General features: G+C 46.5%; 1 protein-coding gene across 1 annotated transcript in view; it reads left to right on the forward strand.

Moving 5' to 3' along the window:
- Nucleotides 1–2,503: 2,503 nt before the first annotated feature.
- The window catches only part of LNX2 (ligand of numb-protein X 2), a 76,058-nt gene continuing 62,700 nt past the window's right edge, over nt 2,504–15,861 (forward strand). Inside the window, exon 1 of the mRNA XM_081197943.1 lies at nt 2,504–2,712. The gene's annotated coding sequence lies outside the window, so the exon portion shown is untranslated. The remainder of the gene's footprint in view (nt 2,713–15,861) is intronic.

A 15,861-nucleotide genomic window follows, 5' to 3' on the forward strand; every position in this document is an offset into this window, starting at 1 on the left:
TTCTTCCGTGAGCTGTCCGTTCCAAGGTCGCCTGCACATTCCCTGAGGACTGACTTTGCTGCTCGTCTTCATATACCTGATCGACTGTAATGAGGGAGAGATCCTCAAATGGAGTCTGCTCTTCGTCTTCCATGCTAGGGGAGAGGACCTCAAAGCGATTGTGTATTTCTAAACAATCAGAGTGAACCCTGGGCCTCCTACTTCTTTGAGTCACGTTTCTCCATATATCTGGCTCCTGTGTTGGTGAACTAGCCTCCTTCTCAGGGGAGTCCCCTGTCTCCTCCTTGGTGGGGACGGTGTGCTCTGTTGCTTCCAAGAAGAGCTCCAGCTCTCTAATTCTTTGGAGCGTAGCTACACGTTCCTCCAGTTGCTGGACTTTGTCTTTTAAAAGGGCAATCAATATGCAATTGCTGCAGGTAAAGCTGCCTGCAACCTTTGGCAAGATGGCAAACATTGCGCAGGAATCGCAGGCGACTTCAGGTATCATTTGGACTAGTAGAACAAACTATCACAGTTTGCCCAGAGCTGATGTAATATGGTCCCATTTAGAAGCACCACTTACCAATGGTAGCCATGTTCTGCACCAACTGAAGCTGCTGGACTGTCTTCATATGTAAACTCCCTTTTTCCAATACAGCATTACAGCAATACAGCATAAGGTTACCAGAACAGTGGTAACTGTGGCCAGGCTATGCCAGTCTGTGAACAGCCATAGCTAGAACTTGGCACTCATTGCCGCTAAGGTTCCCTAGGCAGTTCAGAATCAAAGAGTGCCCCCAACTTTGAACATGCTTTCTCAGATGGGAGAGTGATCCTATATAGAAGAGGCTTTCTCCTCAGATTCTGAACCCATTCACAGTACCATTTAGCTTCATTTTATTGGTCCACACCCAGCTCATTACTGCCTCCAGACACCAATCATGCACCTACAAAGATTCAGTAAATTTAGATGGTATGGAGAGATAGAGCAGGGTGTCCATGCAACACACGATACCTGAATAAGCTTTGGGGTGGACATTCTGCTAGGGAACCCACTTCAAAGTGTCCCAGTAGCAGGAAGCCATGATTTGTGTTTCATTGCTTTAAGAGTTGCCTCACTTAATCCATCTATTTTCAACAACAGTCATCCAGAGGCCTCTGAATGCTCACAAGCAGCATGATAAGGAAGACACCACCATTCTCTAACAGAACTCATTGCCACAAGATGTGGTGCCAGCTGCTGGCTTAGAGATAGTTTTAAAAGAGAAACAGATAAATCCATTGAGGATATTTCTGTCAATTGTGATAAGGCAGGATAACAAAATCCAGATAAGGAATGGCTGTTGTCTAAGTGGATTTCCTAAAGGCACCTGACTGGTGCTTACAAAAAACAGTATGCTGGCCTAGATGGATCTTTATTATATGACCCAGCAGGTCTCTTCTTATATTCTTACAATGGCCTTCCTCTACCTGTTTGTCCTCAGCAGTAAGCATCCGGATGCAAAAATCCCAAGCATTTTTTTGGAACACTTCTGCACTCACTGAATGAGAGTGTAGAAGCCTCCTCTTTAGCCCTATGGACATTTTGCTGCAACAAGCAGGTACCACACAAAATGTAAAAATAACGAACTCTTGTGGCATCTTAAAGAGTAACACATTTATTATGTCACAAGCTTTTGCTCCATGAAACCTTATGCCAATATGTCAGCCTTTACAGTGCCACAAGACCCTTGGTTTCCATAGGAAGAGATTAACATGGCCACCCCTCTAGAAACAAAATAAAGCACAAATAACCTTTTGCATGAAGCTGGGTATCATGCCCTAATCTCTTCAGTTTTGTCATCAGATTCTTGGCTGGTTTTGTTGAAACACCTATCAACGGCTCTGCACTTAGCTAGCCCGGCCAGGATGGCTTGCATAAACTAACCCAATAATTTCTTGTCTGGCACAGGTCTGCAGCTTGTATTTTTCTCTTTGCATCCCAAATATGATCTAAATGCTACCATTTATCAACTTCCACCCTTCCCTAACAGACATACCAAAACAGATACTATAAGGCAGCCTGCCCACTTGACAGTTTTCAGACTTATTAAAATGCAACATAATAGTCACATTTTAAAAACAAACAACGGCAATGGCAACCCTGCAAAGTATTATTTTATCAAAACCCTGTACACTGAAGGAGACCAGAGCAGCATGAATGGAAAACAGTACATGTACAAGGTGAGCAAGGAGGACTGAGCATCCCGCCTGCCCTTTCCACCCTCTTCCTCCTCCTCCTTCCTTCTTCCCTCGCTGCTCGGTTGGAATCAGGCGGCTGACAGGGACAACCCCAGCGAAAGCCAGGACTCCGCTGGCCTGCGCAGCCGGCTCCCGCCCCGGCCGGGCTCCCATAGGCGGCAGGCGCTTCCTCCCCCGGCTCAGGGGCGGCGCTGAGTGGCTGAGACGCGCCGCCAGCCCCGGGGAGGAGGAGCGCGAGGAGCAGGAGGCGGAGGCCACGCGCAACCAAGAGAGACGCGCCTGCTAAGTCCTGCCTGGAGTTTGGCTGCTTCCAGGAGCTTCACGGCGGCGGCGGCAGCAGCAGCGGAGCCAGAAGGAGGAGCCAGAGGCACGGCCGCTTGCAGCAGCGGGGCCAGCAGCTGCCCCGCTCCCGGTGGCGGCTCCCCGCACACCCCGCTGCCCTACGGAGCGCGATGGGACGGTGCAACGAGACGGGAGCTCCTGCCCGCCGAGGTGAGTAACTTCCACGGGCAGCAACAGCCGCTGGCTGGAGGGACCAGCGCTGCCCCCTCCCCATGCAGCCCGACCTTCTTGTCAGGGATGGTCTCCTGGTCCACCGCACCGTTCTGGTGACAACGTGTTTGGGGCTCCTTTCAGACCAGATCCCATCTCCTCCCCCTCCTCTCCCGCCGCCGCCTTTCACCTCTCTCCGAGGCATTGCGGTTCCAGAGTGTTCCTTCCTTGTGAATGTTGATCTGGCAGAGCTCTAGCTCTCTGCAGTGGGTGCTGCCCTATGCCTCTACCCCGTGACCAGCTGCACTGTCCCCAGGGCGCCTCTCTGTGTCCTTACCTTTCCTGGGTTCAGCTTTGATCTGCTTGCACCTCCGTTCATAGCCCTTTTTTTTTTTTTTTTTTTTGCCCGCAGGTCTTGTGACACCGACGCCTTCCCTCTCCCTCCTTCAGGCGTTTCTCTCCCAGTTTTTGTCTGCACGCTAACACAGTTTAGCAGGGTCCCCCAGCGCAGTGGAAAAAGAGAGGCGGATGGTGGCTGCTTGTTATTAAAGGAGATGAAGTTCTCTCTTTTCCGCACCTTATTAGATCTAGGGGTGGTTGGATTGGGAATCAGTCCCAATATACCTATAAGAATGGAAGGCCGGGTGATCAGTTGTTTCTCCAAGTTATTTTTTCTATTTATTAATATTTGTTTTAGGTTGGAAGTGAGATTTAGCATTGCTTCTTAGGCTGAGAAAAGATGGTCAACTCTGGCATTTTGAGGGTCTTCCCCAGCTTCTTCATCCTGCTTAACACTGCTCAGTGATAAATCATCACACCACCTTTGATAAACCAACAGCCTTCTGAAGGGACAGTCCTCAAAAAGTTTGTGAGGTGGGTCTCTCCCTGAAGGCACTCTTGGTTGTTATGGCACAAATATGCCCCCGCCTCAGGAGGGTGCCTCTTCAGGAGAAGAGGGTGGGACTCCTGCACCTTTAATAATGGAAGAAAGAAATTTCCCTCTTCTATCCAGCTATTAAACATGCCTGAGGACTGTCCTTGTTTTCCGTCTGGCCACCCTACTTCTGGACCAGCTTTGGAGTGTTGAAAGAGATAGATGCCCAGGACCTCCATGTTTTCCAGGTTAAGCACTGCCTTTTTGCTCCCATAATATCCCACAATTAAGGTGAATCTTGTATCCTCTTGCAGACATATAAAGTTCTCTCCTTCCTAGGCTACTCTGCCAGTTTCCTGACGTGAACTGAGCCTCTAGCTGAACTCCTGGACTTTATTTTGATAATTGAATACAGTATCTACAAATCTCTCCCTTCCATGACTTGACAAAGCTCAGGGAACAGAATCTGAGAAGTCTGAGATCTATGATTGGGTCACTGGTCTGTTGGTAGCAGAAGGCAAGAGATAATGTAGCATGGGGGACAACAAGCCATGAAACAAGTCAACGAGTCACAAACCAACACCAAACTCTCTTGTTGAATTCTTTTTCAGGCAGGGGTTTAGAAACCACACATGAGTTGGGGTGTCCATCCAAAAGGTTGTAAGCAGGAGCCTGTTGCTTTGTTCAGTCTTTATAGGGCCAGCCTCTCAAGCAATGAGCAATTTTAAGACATAGGTGGTGTGTGGGATCTCTGACTGCATATATGTGTAAGAGCCTTATGTCAGGTGGTTAGGGGACCATGGGGTAGGCTACTTGGTGGAGTATGTAAAAGAATGGCCTACAACATAGAATGTATGGGGTGTTAGTGAAGAGGTAGTACCTCTGGTGGGGGACATGTTGTGTTCCTTCTGGGGTAGTTTGTCCACCTTTGGTTCCCACCCTGCACTCAGTACTCACCTGTGGCTCCTAGAAGCTGTCAGCATGGGACAGCAGCCACACCCTGGGAAATGGCTTTAACTGGCCAGCTAAACCAAGTGAGGGTAGTTGATGGGTCTCAAACCCACTGTGAGGGATCCCCTGCATGTGAATACAGACTCTGGTGGACGAGACCAATAGTGGGTCTGATGGTCAGGAAGATGGTTTCTGCATGTGTTGTAGAGGGAAGTGATGGGCAGATGGGGCTTACCAACCTGGGAAGGCTGCCCATCTAGGAGAAGGAAAACTCTGATTCTAAACCTCCACTGCGTTGAGGGATAACTTTAGGAGAAGAAAAGGCTAAGGCGTAAACCCAGCACAAATCTGGAGTGGAGTCCCTAAGGCGGTTGGATGGCGTCTTATACACCTCCTGCCAGCAACTCCTGCAGCCAAGCTGGTGCCAACTGTATTTCTCTGTTTTCCTTTGAACCACATCAGCAAGGCTGAGAGGGGGCAGATCTTGTCATCTGGGCAGCGCAGGACCTCCATACACATGGCCCAGGCTTGCGCCCCAGGGAGGTCACTTGGGTGCTGCAAATGTAGCAGTTTGACTTCACTCCTGGAGGAGCACTCCATTGTCTCTCGAGACAGACAGATGTCAGCAACAACATAAAACTGGGATAAACATGACTGTGGCCGTGAGAACTTGCTTTTATGGCAGTACATAGAAACATAGGTAGCTGCTTTGCACTGAGTCAGACCACTGGCCCACCTAGTGCAAAATTTTCTACACTGGCTGCCAGTCACTCTCCCAGAGTTTCAGATAGGAGCCTTTCCTAGTCCTACCTGGACATGCCAAGCATTAAATCTGGGACTTTCCACATTAAAACCATGTGCTCTGTCACTGAGCTAGGACCCGCAGTAATGTATTATACTGGTGTGCAAGGATGAGAAGGAACACGAGTTATTTTACCAAGACAACTTTAAGAAAAGATCCTTCATTCAGATTACTGTGTGCCATTGGCAGAGAGTAAAAATGAGCAGCGTTAATGATGCCAAGATGACTTGATTCAATCCCTTTCTCTTCCTTCTTCCTTACACCTCAGTCTTAGGGAATGGATTTAAAGACAATGATGCAGCCAGCAAGCAACCTTGCTGAAGCTAAACAGGCCTTCACCTTGTCAGGGCCTGGAAGGAAAACTGCCTGGGAAGCCCGTAGAGCACACACTCCTCCCCAGGTTTGGTTCATGGTCTCACCAGGCAAAGGGAAATGTCTCTCTCTGGAAAGATGCTGCCTGGGTAGACAATACTGAGGTGGACAGACCAATCGCCTGGCTTGGTATAATTCAACTTCCTGTGTTCCTAAACATTCCTCTGTTCATGATACTGTTTCCAGAGGGATAGCTCTCTTAGCCAGCTGTAGGAAGAACAACAGAGCCTTGTGTCACCTTGAAGACTAACAGATTTATTATGGCATAAGCTTTTGTGGACTATACCCACTTCATCAGATGTAGGAAGTGCATTTTCATGCATCTGATTAAGTGGACTGTTGTCCATGAAATCATACGGCATAATAAATCCGTTAGTCTTTTGGTGACATCATACTTTTTTTTGTACTTGATGCTGATGAGCCCTAGAAATGTCCTGTCTGGCATATTCAGGCATTTACCTGCTTTGCTGCTGGATCATGACCCCAGTGATGCAGTTAGGTCATTTTGGACTCTGGGCCTAAGGGTCTTACGTGGGGCCCCTTTTTTAGATGGCAATCTGGATTTGTTTTACTTCAGACTCTGCTAAGTCAGCCTTACTGTTCTGCCTGTCTGTCTCCCTCCCCACTGCCTCAGTTCACTGGAGTTCTGGACCCCAAATTCCAGCCTTGAGAGCATCACTGTGTTGCTCTCTTGTGATTGATGAGGATCCCTGGACCTTTTTGCCCCTGTGTTCTTTCTGCGTAGGAGTCACTAGTAAAATATAAAACCTAGTTGTTGTTCCCCAGAGGCATGGCTCTGTATTCTTGAGTTTAATTCCATTTTATATCGCTCCAGTTCCTAAGGTCATCTGTTTCATCCTGCCTACCTTTGGAGCTTTTCTCTCTGTTATCTCTGCACCTTCCCTCCCACAAGGGCATTGATGAAAAAAAAATGGAATAAAACAGGATCCCCCAGAAGCTTCACTAATTGTTTCTCATTTTCCTGGTGACAGTTGTGATCCAGCAAGGTTGGGAGGGTCAAGTGTTTCTCACCCTGTGCTAACTTAAAAGTTTACTTTTGTAAAGGTAAAGGTGCTTACGTCCATTAGAAGGATGGTTCGTTTAGCTCAGGCATCCCCAACCTTTGGTCCTCCAGATGTTTTGGACTACAATTCCCATCATCCCTGACCACTGGTCCTGTTAGCTAGGGATCATGGGAGTTGTAGGCCAAAACGTCTGGAGGGTCTCAAGTTGGGGATGCCTGGTTTAGTTCCACATTCTTTCTAGCACTACTAGCCCTGCTAATGTCTGGGGAGGGGTAGGAGCGCAACAGCTGAGAGATGATAATGACACCAGACTCTTGTTTGACGTTGGGTGTGCTACCTCTGAATGAGGAACTTTTTACTTCAGACCTTTGCATCCCGTAGCTGCTGGATCCATGCACTTGTCTCATTGATGTTTAAAGTCAGTTATGCAAGTTGTAATTGCAACAATACCACAAAATGTTGTGATTACAACTTGCACAAATGAGTTGTGTGTGTGTGTGTGCGCGCGCGCACGCTTCCATTTCTCCTGGGGCTGCTTCTCATTTTGAATTGAGCATGAATGTATAAGCCTCAGTCGTGACCTTTTAAAAAAAGCTGAACTTCTTGCATTCTTCCCTGTTAAAATAATTTCCCAAATGCATGTTTTCTGGTTGACGGATAACATGGGGTGCAGGGTTACTTGCAGAGGAGAAATGGCTGGTGGAAGGGGGCAAGTGTACTTAGCCCTTCTCCTGAGATTCTGCTAGGATTCTTTCCTGTCCCAATGGATGGACTTATCCACTAGTATTGGAGTCCAGTTGAATCAAATTAAAGGAACAAATGGCCAGGCTGTAGAGTTGAAGGGGAGACTTGGTGGGTGGGGAAGGGTTAAGCATCCCTTCCCACCAGCTGATTATTACCTGCCAGTAGCCCTTTGTGCATCCCTGTGTTGGTGTTACACAGCAAACAGAGGGTTAGGAATCCCTTGTTTGCTGCATAATGTTTGATTATACCCCTAAGCAAAGGAATGGTTGTAACTCTCCCATGGTATTAATGGTGCAGAATTTCACTATCCCGTTGCCTTTGAAATTGCACGCTGCTCTTGTTTAAACTTACCTGTCATTATCAGAGGCTAAGTATGGTTATTAAGCCAAAATAGTCGGTTTGTGGATGTTGCTTATGTATGGAAGACTGTGTACATAAGTATTTTTTCCCCCTCGGAGACTGAAACGTTGCTGTGTTCCCCTGATGCTGTTCTATAAAAGGGCTCTAACGTGAAAAGGAATGGAATTGCTGAGTGTGGGTGGAAGAAAGAACAGCTGCAAATGAGCCCCTGTTACAGGAGCTAGATTCAGGTTGTGTGTGTTGCAGCCCTGCCAAAGAAAACCATAGCTGTGTCTAAACTTCTCCGGGGCACATCAGAACAGACAGTTAGTTACTTGGAAACTCAAGTCTGGAAGTGTGTGCCTTAAAGAACGATTTTGCAATCTCTCTTGGGCACTTTTTGCTTTTTCAAGCCACCGTATAACTGTATGATCCTGCTTTTATTGAGAAGGCAGGGAAATCACGTGGGATTAAAGGAGATGTTAGAATTGCTATTCGACTGAAAATAAAATTTGTAGGCAGTGTGGTGTAGTGGTTAGAGTGCTGGGCCACAACAGTGGAGACCCAGGTTCAAATCCCCCCCAGTCATGAAGTTCACTGAGTGACCTGGAAGCAGTTGTCATCTCCCAGCCTAACCAGTGCAACTGGGCAGTTTTAGACCAGGGATGAGAAGCCTGTTGGACTACAACTCCCATCATTGCCAAGCCTTGTCCATGCTGCCTGGGGCTGACAGGAGTTGGAATCCAACAGCACGTGGTGGACCATAGGTTCCCCATCTCATAAGAATGTGAAAAGAACCTGCTGGATACGGCCAATGGCCCATCTAGTCAAGCATGCTGTTCTCACAGCAGCCAGAGCACTTTTCCTCCAGCAGCTGAGATTCAGAAGCATCACTGTCTCTGACTGTGCATAACCATCATGGCAAACAGCCATCAATAGCTATGTTTCAGACTCTGGACTTAATGGACTTAAAGCCCCCCCCCCCCCTTCTCTTTAGATCAGTTTTTCCCAAACTTGGGTCTCCAGTTGTTTTCGAACTACAGTTCCCATCATCCTTGACCACTGGTCTTGCAAGCTAGGGATGATGGCAGTTGTAGTCCAGAAACAGCTGGAGGCCCAAGTTTAGGAAACAGTGCTTTAGATGGTAATGTTAACTCAAAACGTGGTGAGCCAGACCTGCTGTGCATCTGCTCATTTGGCAGAGGGATGCCATGGACGTCTTAAGTCCTCTGCTGACAGCATAACCACCTACCTTGTAGGGCAGTTGTAAGGATACAAGCAGTGGAAGAGGACCTTTGGATTTGTTAGCTGCCCTGAGATTACTTGTGCCAAAGGGTGGGATTAAAATTGCATCAATAAATAAAAACTAGTCAGCACATGAATTATTTCAGACGTGGCATGGGCAGATACAAGCCTGCCCTCTTTGATCCACCCCCCCTTCTCTTCTCCCATTTTCTAATGCATGCTCAGTGCTATTTGATTGTTTGCTTTTGTAGAAATCCGCTATTAAGTACTTCTGAGCTTCCTTTAATTCCTTTTTTAATTACATTATATTGTGAGCTTAGTGTTTTTCTTTTGTACGCAGTAAAAAAAAAATCTGTTATGGATTAGCTGAAGGTATGTTTGACAATCTGCTTCTGAAAATGATTTCCTAAATTATATAGTGCACTTAACCTTTTGTTGTCGTTTGTTCAGAAGGGAAACTGTTCCTGGCCAGACCTTCATTCCATCCCTTTAAACAAGCAATGTGGCCAATGTGAATTCCTGATTCTTCCTGACTTGTTGATGTTTTACACTTCCTAAGCATACAATCAGACAGGAGATCAAGAGGGCTTAGGAAACGAACATCAGATGGGGGTTGAGCTGCTGTCCCAGTAAAGATGCTTGTGCCATATGCTGCTCTGACTTTGTGGAAACAAATTCCCTTCCGATAGAAAAGAAGTGCATGAAATATTAGCACGACAGAAAATTTCTGTTGCAGGTCTTTGCCCTCCTCCTCTGAGGCTTGTTCTTTGCCGCTCCAGAGGACAGGATTCTTCATCTCAGGGTGATGGGTTCGAGCCTCACATTGGGCAAAAGATTCCTGCGTTGCAGAGGGTTGGGCTAGATGACCCTCCTGGTCCCTTCCAATTCTACAATTCTATGATAAGCCAATCAATCAATTAATCAAGTTGATTGCCGCTGTAGATAATAATAATGATGATGATGATGATGACGATGATGATGATGATAGCAGCTCAGTAGTAGATCACAAAGGACACGGGTGGTGCTGTGGGTTAAACCACAGAGCCTAGGACTTGCCGATCAGAAGGTTGGCAGTTCGAATCCCCGCGACGGGGTGAGCTCCCATTGCTCGGTCCCTGCTCCTGCCAACCTAGCAGTTCAAAAGCACCTCAAAGTGCAAGTAGATAAATAGGTACTGCTCTGACGGGAAGGTAAACGGCGTTTCTGTGTGCTGCTCTGGTTCGCCAGAAGCGGCTTAGTCATGCTGGCCACATGACCCGGAAGCTGTACGCTGGCTCCCTCGGCCAATAAAGTGAGATGAGCGCCGCAACCCCAGAGTCGGCCACAACTGGACCTAATGGCCAGGGGTCCCTTTACCTTTACCTAGTAGATCACATGCTTTGTGTGCAATGGGCCCCAGGTGTTATCACCTTCCCTTCCAGGTAGGGCTGTCTGAAACACTGGAGAACAGCTGCCGGCCAGTGTTGACAGTACTGAGCTAGATGGACCTGTGGCTTGGTTACAAGGCAGCTTCCTGAGCCCTGTTGCCAGGGGCGGATGGGAGTTGTGGTCTAAAAACATCAGGAGAGCACCAGGTTGGCAAAGGTTGCTCTAGACTCTCTAGGCTCCTATCTCCAGCCTTTTACCAATTAATATGGCAGCACATTCATTGAAGTTAATGCATTGGAGCCTTTTGGCCCCCTAGCATGTTGAAAGTGGGCATATGGGCGTGCATGCAAAGCGTTAGGGGAAATCTCGCAAAACAAGCAGCCTGTTTTCGGCACTTGAATCAGCAGCAACTTTTGGGCCAGGGAGTTACGTTTTCTTTTAGGAGTGATTCCTATGCCAGCCCTGGGAATTGCTGTGAGCGAGGCTACTTAAAAAAATTGGTGTGGAAAGCAAAGTTCTGAATCAGCCTGGCGACTCTTGGTTAGGATATTTAAAAGTATCACTGAATTCAATTTTTAGCAGTTTAGTAAGATATAATTGATGCTCATGCCTCTTGATTCCCTTATTAAATGACTGGTATTTGTTGTGTATAAATTATAGCCCCTTGCAAATTTGAAAATTAAATAATTCCAAATGCCATTAATTACAAGCTGTAAATGTTAGGTCATAATGTGAAAGCAGCTAGTAATGTTTTAATGTGTGCTGATTTGGGATCTAACCTTGCAAGCATTCATATAATTAACTTAAAATGTGAATATTTCCATAAGAGCCCATACAACGACTACACTTTTCTGTCAAATTAGGCTTGTATAAATGTTTCAAAGATGGAGCACGTGGATATAGTGTGGCTGCTTTATTGCTTTGCATTTTCCATTGAAACATAAAATATTTTCACCTGGATCATTAGCTTAGCTGAATAATGAACAAATCCTCTTGATCCTTTTTGTCATTTAATACTTTGCTTTTTGCAATATTTGTTCCAGTAAAGGTTTAATTCTGCAAATAAGCAATGTGGCACATAAATAACTTTTCGCAATTGTACAGCTTGCTTTTTTGGGAGGAAGTGGGGGTACAGCAAAGGTGCACGAGTGGCAAAGATAACTTGAGATCCCTGGACCTTAAAGAACATTCAAGGCCCAGGGATTGTCAGGGACCGCTGGTCTCTGATTGGTGGTGCTTGCAAGCCTCACTTTGTCAAAGAACAGCATCATTACCTGTCCCAAACCTGACATCACATGTGACTTCAGGTGTCCGTCAGCTGGGCATAGGTTGGGGAGATGGCCAGGTGGATCTAGTGAGGCCTGTTGGCCAGAGTTTTCCCTCTGCTCCTTTGTAGGAAGTGTTCAACATCATCAGCTTAATTTCATGAAGCACCAAATCTTGTTATAGAAATCCAGGTAACATGAGAAGGGCGCCATCTGACTCACATATAGATTGTTAGTTTAGAGCAGGTGAGTGGTTAAAACTGCACCGTTGAGGAGTGCCTAACACTTCCCATGAGCTTCCTCTGATGGTTTCCAGTAAAAAAAAGATTCAGGAGAAAGCACCCCTTTTTTCACTTTTTTTGTCCAGCTGGTGATACAGAATAGATGTCCACCTGATTTTCACTCAGCAGTAGTATGGTAGCCACAGGCAGTATTTTTTGTTTAAAAATGAGGTACCTCATATCTTGATAAAAGTACTGAGTAAATCTGTAGAGACTGCATGTCTCTCAAGAAGTCCAACTCCCTTTAAGGTCTAGCTAGTTCCTGTTCCAAGTCCTTGCATTAGCAAAGTAGAAATGGTGGTAGCTATTAGCAGGAGCTATTAGCTGCCCTGATCTTTTTGAATGAGCTCCTGAAGGTGATGGCATCAGTTCACCCCTTTTGAATTTTCTGGATCGGATGCAAAGTACATCTTTTTAATATTTCCTTTGGGATCTGTTATAGATTATGATCTTTAAGCTGCTTGCTATTTTGGTGTAAGCTTTTATGAATTTTTAACTTCTTCTTTTTAAATAGCTCTTACTGCTTGGATTGTTTTTATTGTGGCGAGCTGCTTAAGCCATCTCCAACACAGGGTGAAGTGTGTGATACAGGAGTGCAATAAATAAACAGCACCAGGTTGAAAAAGCCTACATGGATTGGCAGCGACTTTCCAGGGTCTCAGGCAGAAGGGTCTTTCCCCACCCTACCTGGAGGTGCCAAGGATCGAACCTGGGTCCTTCTATATGTAAGCAGAGGGGCAAGCAACACCAGTCACTACTAGACCCTGCACCAAAAGGAATGCTGGGCGTGAAGCAGCCAAGCTCCATCAATTGGACCCAAAGAAGGCAGTCCATCCTAGTTAGACGCTAGTCCTCTCCAGAATGGACTGAATTTAAGAAATACACTGAAACCAGTGGGAAGACATCAGGCATCCTCATCCAAGCTACTGTATTGGCCCGAATATAAGCCGCACCCGCAAATAAGCCACACCTTTAAAATTTGGCTGCTTGGGGGAGGCTTGGGAGCCGCAGACGGGACAGGACGGGCGCCGTTGCCCCATGCTCCTGGGCTGCTCTCTGTGGGGGGGGGGGAGTCATGTCGCTTTGCCAGCGGCCTTCTCCCTCTTCCCCCTTATCTCTGGTGGCTCAAGGGAGGCTTTGGAGCAGCAGGTGGGCTGCGCGCCTTTGCCCCGTGCTCTTGGGCTGCTCTTGCGGAGGGGGGGGGGAGCTGCGCCGCTTTGCCGGAGGCCTCCCCTCTTCCCCATTCATTGCAATGGCTCAGGGGAGGCTTGGGAGCGGTGGGCAGCCTGCACCCTGTTGCCCCATGCTTGCGGACTGCTTCCTGAGGGGCGGAACCATGCTGCTTCGCCGAGGGCATAAAGTCGCGAATATAAGCCGCACTTTAACTTTTCATGATTGGAATGGGGGAGGGGGAGTGTGACATATTCGGGTCAATATGGTACATGTTGGCCAGTAGGACATCACATTTTCTCTTGTTAGGCTGGTGTTGGAGCAGTATGCTCCCCACCACTGGAGAAAGCTAGTTTTAATTTGGTGGGAGGGAACCTTTGTGGGGGGTGGGAATCAGGATGTTCCCCCACCCCCTCCTTTAGTGATGATCCCATTACCCATCTCTTGCATCCGGGGTTCGTGCTCACTTAACTAATGATAAAGCCGAATTTTACGCATGAAGAGCTGGCTGTTCTGCAGATTTACTTTTATAACTAGGATTATATTTCATTGTGACAGTTGAGCACATCTACACATTAATTTTATATCCTTATTAAGGCAACTTAAAGCTAAAGTTGGAAACAGTAACTTGGTGTTCTTAATGTGCAATTTTTTAAAAAATAGTGAGATTTATGAAACTTTGAATGTTAAACGTGTCGGAGAAAAGTTATTTTCAGGGAGGGAGGGAGGAATAATAATCTACAATTAGCGGCACCGGCTTTTATTCAGTATATGTTAAATGTTTACCCACAGGCTGCTGCAGAGAATCTGCGCAATAGAACCCATGCAGTCTAAAAGGTTAGAAAAGGACTGGGAAAATATCCAGGTAAAAATATTTGGTGTATAAAACCAGACCAGTGAGAAGTATGTCCTGGGTAGGCTTCCAAGGGCCAGATAGATAAGCTTGGAGGGCCACATTTGGCCCCCAGGCCTGAGATTCCCCACTTATGGGTTGGAGTGTCAGGCATAACAACAACAACGACAATTTTGTACCCCTCCCATCAGACTGGGTTACCTCAACTACTCTGGGTGGCTTCCAACAGAATATAAGAAAACTTAAGAAAACATCAAACATTAAAAGCTTCCCGATACAGGGCTTCAGATGCCTATGGAGCATCTTATAACTGTTTATCTCTTTGACATCTGACAGGATGGTGAGTGCCACATCCAAGAAGGCCTTTTGCCCTGTAACTTCATTTCTCACAACGAGGGAACCACCAGAAGGCCCTTGGGGCTGGACCTCAGTGTTCAGGCTGGACAATGGTGGTGGAGACACTCCTTCAGGTATTCAGGCATATACCCACTTGGCCATTGAGCTCACTGAGCGGCGTTCGCTGTCTCGTAGCTTAGAGGTACTGCAGGGTGGTGGTGTGGGTGGACTAATGGAGAGGGGGAATGTACCATAACTCACATTGGGAGCTCCTTGAAGGAAAAGTGGACTATAAAGAAATTAGATGTCAGCACTGAAAGTCCTTGAGCCAAACTGGGACCTTGGAATTGTGGGAATCGAATCTACACCTACTAAGAGATTTGAAAATAGATCTGAATTGCCAGTGGCTATGGCAAGGAAGGGGGCATTTTTCAGCCTAAGGACCGCATTTCCTCATGATTAACCTTCTGTGGGCCATCACTGGACATAGCCAATGCCAAAAGTGGTTGGGGCCACCTACACATACTGTCTGTTAACCCCCCCACACACATATAACACCCACATGTACCCACTCATATTTTCATTTTGCTCCACCCTGTCTCAAACTTGTTTACTTGGAAGTAAGTTCCATTGATCGGAGTGAGACATGGTTCCAGATAATTGTTTTTAGGATTGCTGCCTAATGTACATTTTTTAATAGCCATAATTGCTAGTGCATTAAACTGAACCATTACCTCCCAAGAGCTGTACAAATCTACTTAAATCAATGTCAGGATGTCTGATGCATCTCGGCGTACTTCTGAGGGGAGAATAATGCTGATCTAAGAACTATTACACTCAATAACATTGCGTGAAGAGAGGCATTCCAAGTTTTCCATCTTTGGGCTATTGACATGGTTGTTTTAATAATATGTAGATCATGCTTGTACTTCAATACCAGACTGACAATTTCTAAAATTCTTACAGGACAGTATTGCCCTTTAAATTATTTTGCCTAGGAGGTGGCTGTTAACTGCTCTTGTGTAGTAATATGTCCTTTTTTGTGTAGTTAAAAACATAGAATTTCCAAAGGCCACTATTTTTATGTACTGACTGTGTAATCCTGTCCATGTTTGTTCAGAAGTAAGCCCCATTGAGGTCAGTGATGCCCAGGTAATTGGGTATAGAATTGCAGCTTGAGAGCAAAATCCTCAAATTCTCTGCATTGTGATTAGCAGGATTTTACCACCGCAGTGTCTCAGGGGCATACTACAGTGCCCTCTGCTGCTCTGCTTAGTTGCAATGGGACTATTGCAGGGGATCTTCCCGAAGATTGCACTCCAGAGCTGACAGCTGTTTGAAGTGCATTTCCTTAAGGTAGGGTTCTCATTGTGGGATCTAAAGCTGTCAGTCAAGTCCAACATTCCGAGAGAGGACTAACTGCCTCTATGTGGCAGGCAGTTTTGTCAGTTGGTCTGTTGGTCGATTGCTGCAAGGAATGTTAACTGCTCGGATGCAGTCTTCTCATGACTCACTATGATCTAG

Source organism: Podarcis bocagei (genome assembly GCF_964188305.1).
Source record: "Podarcis bocagei genome assembly, chromosome: 6".
Taxonomy (NCBI): Eukaryota; Metazoa; Chordata; class Lepidosauria; order Squamata; family Lacertidae; genus Podarcis; species Podarcis bocagei.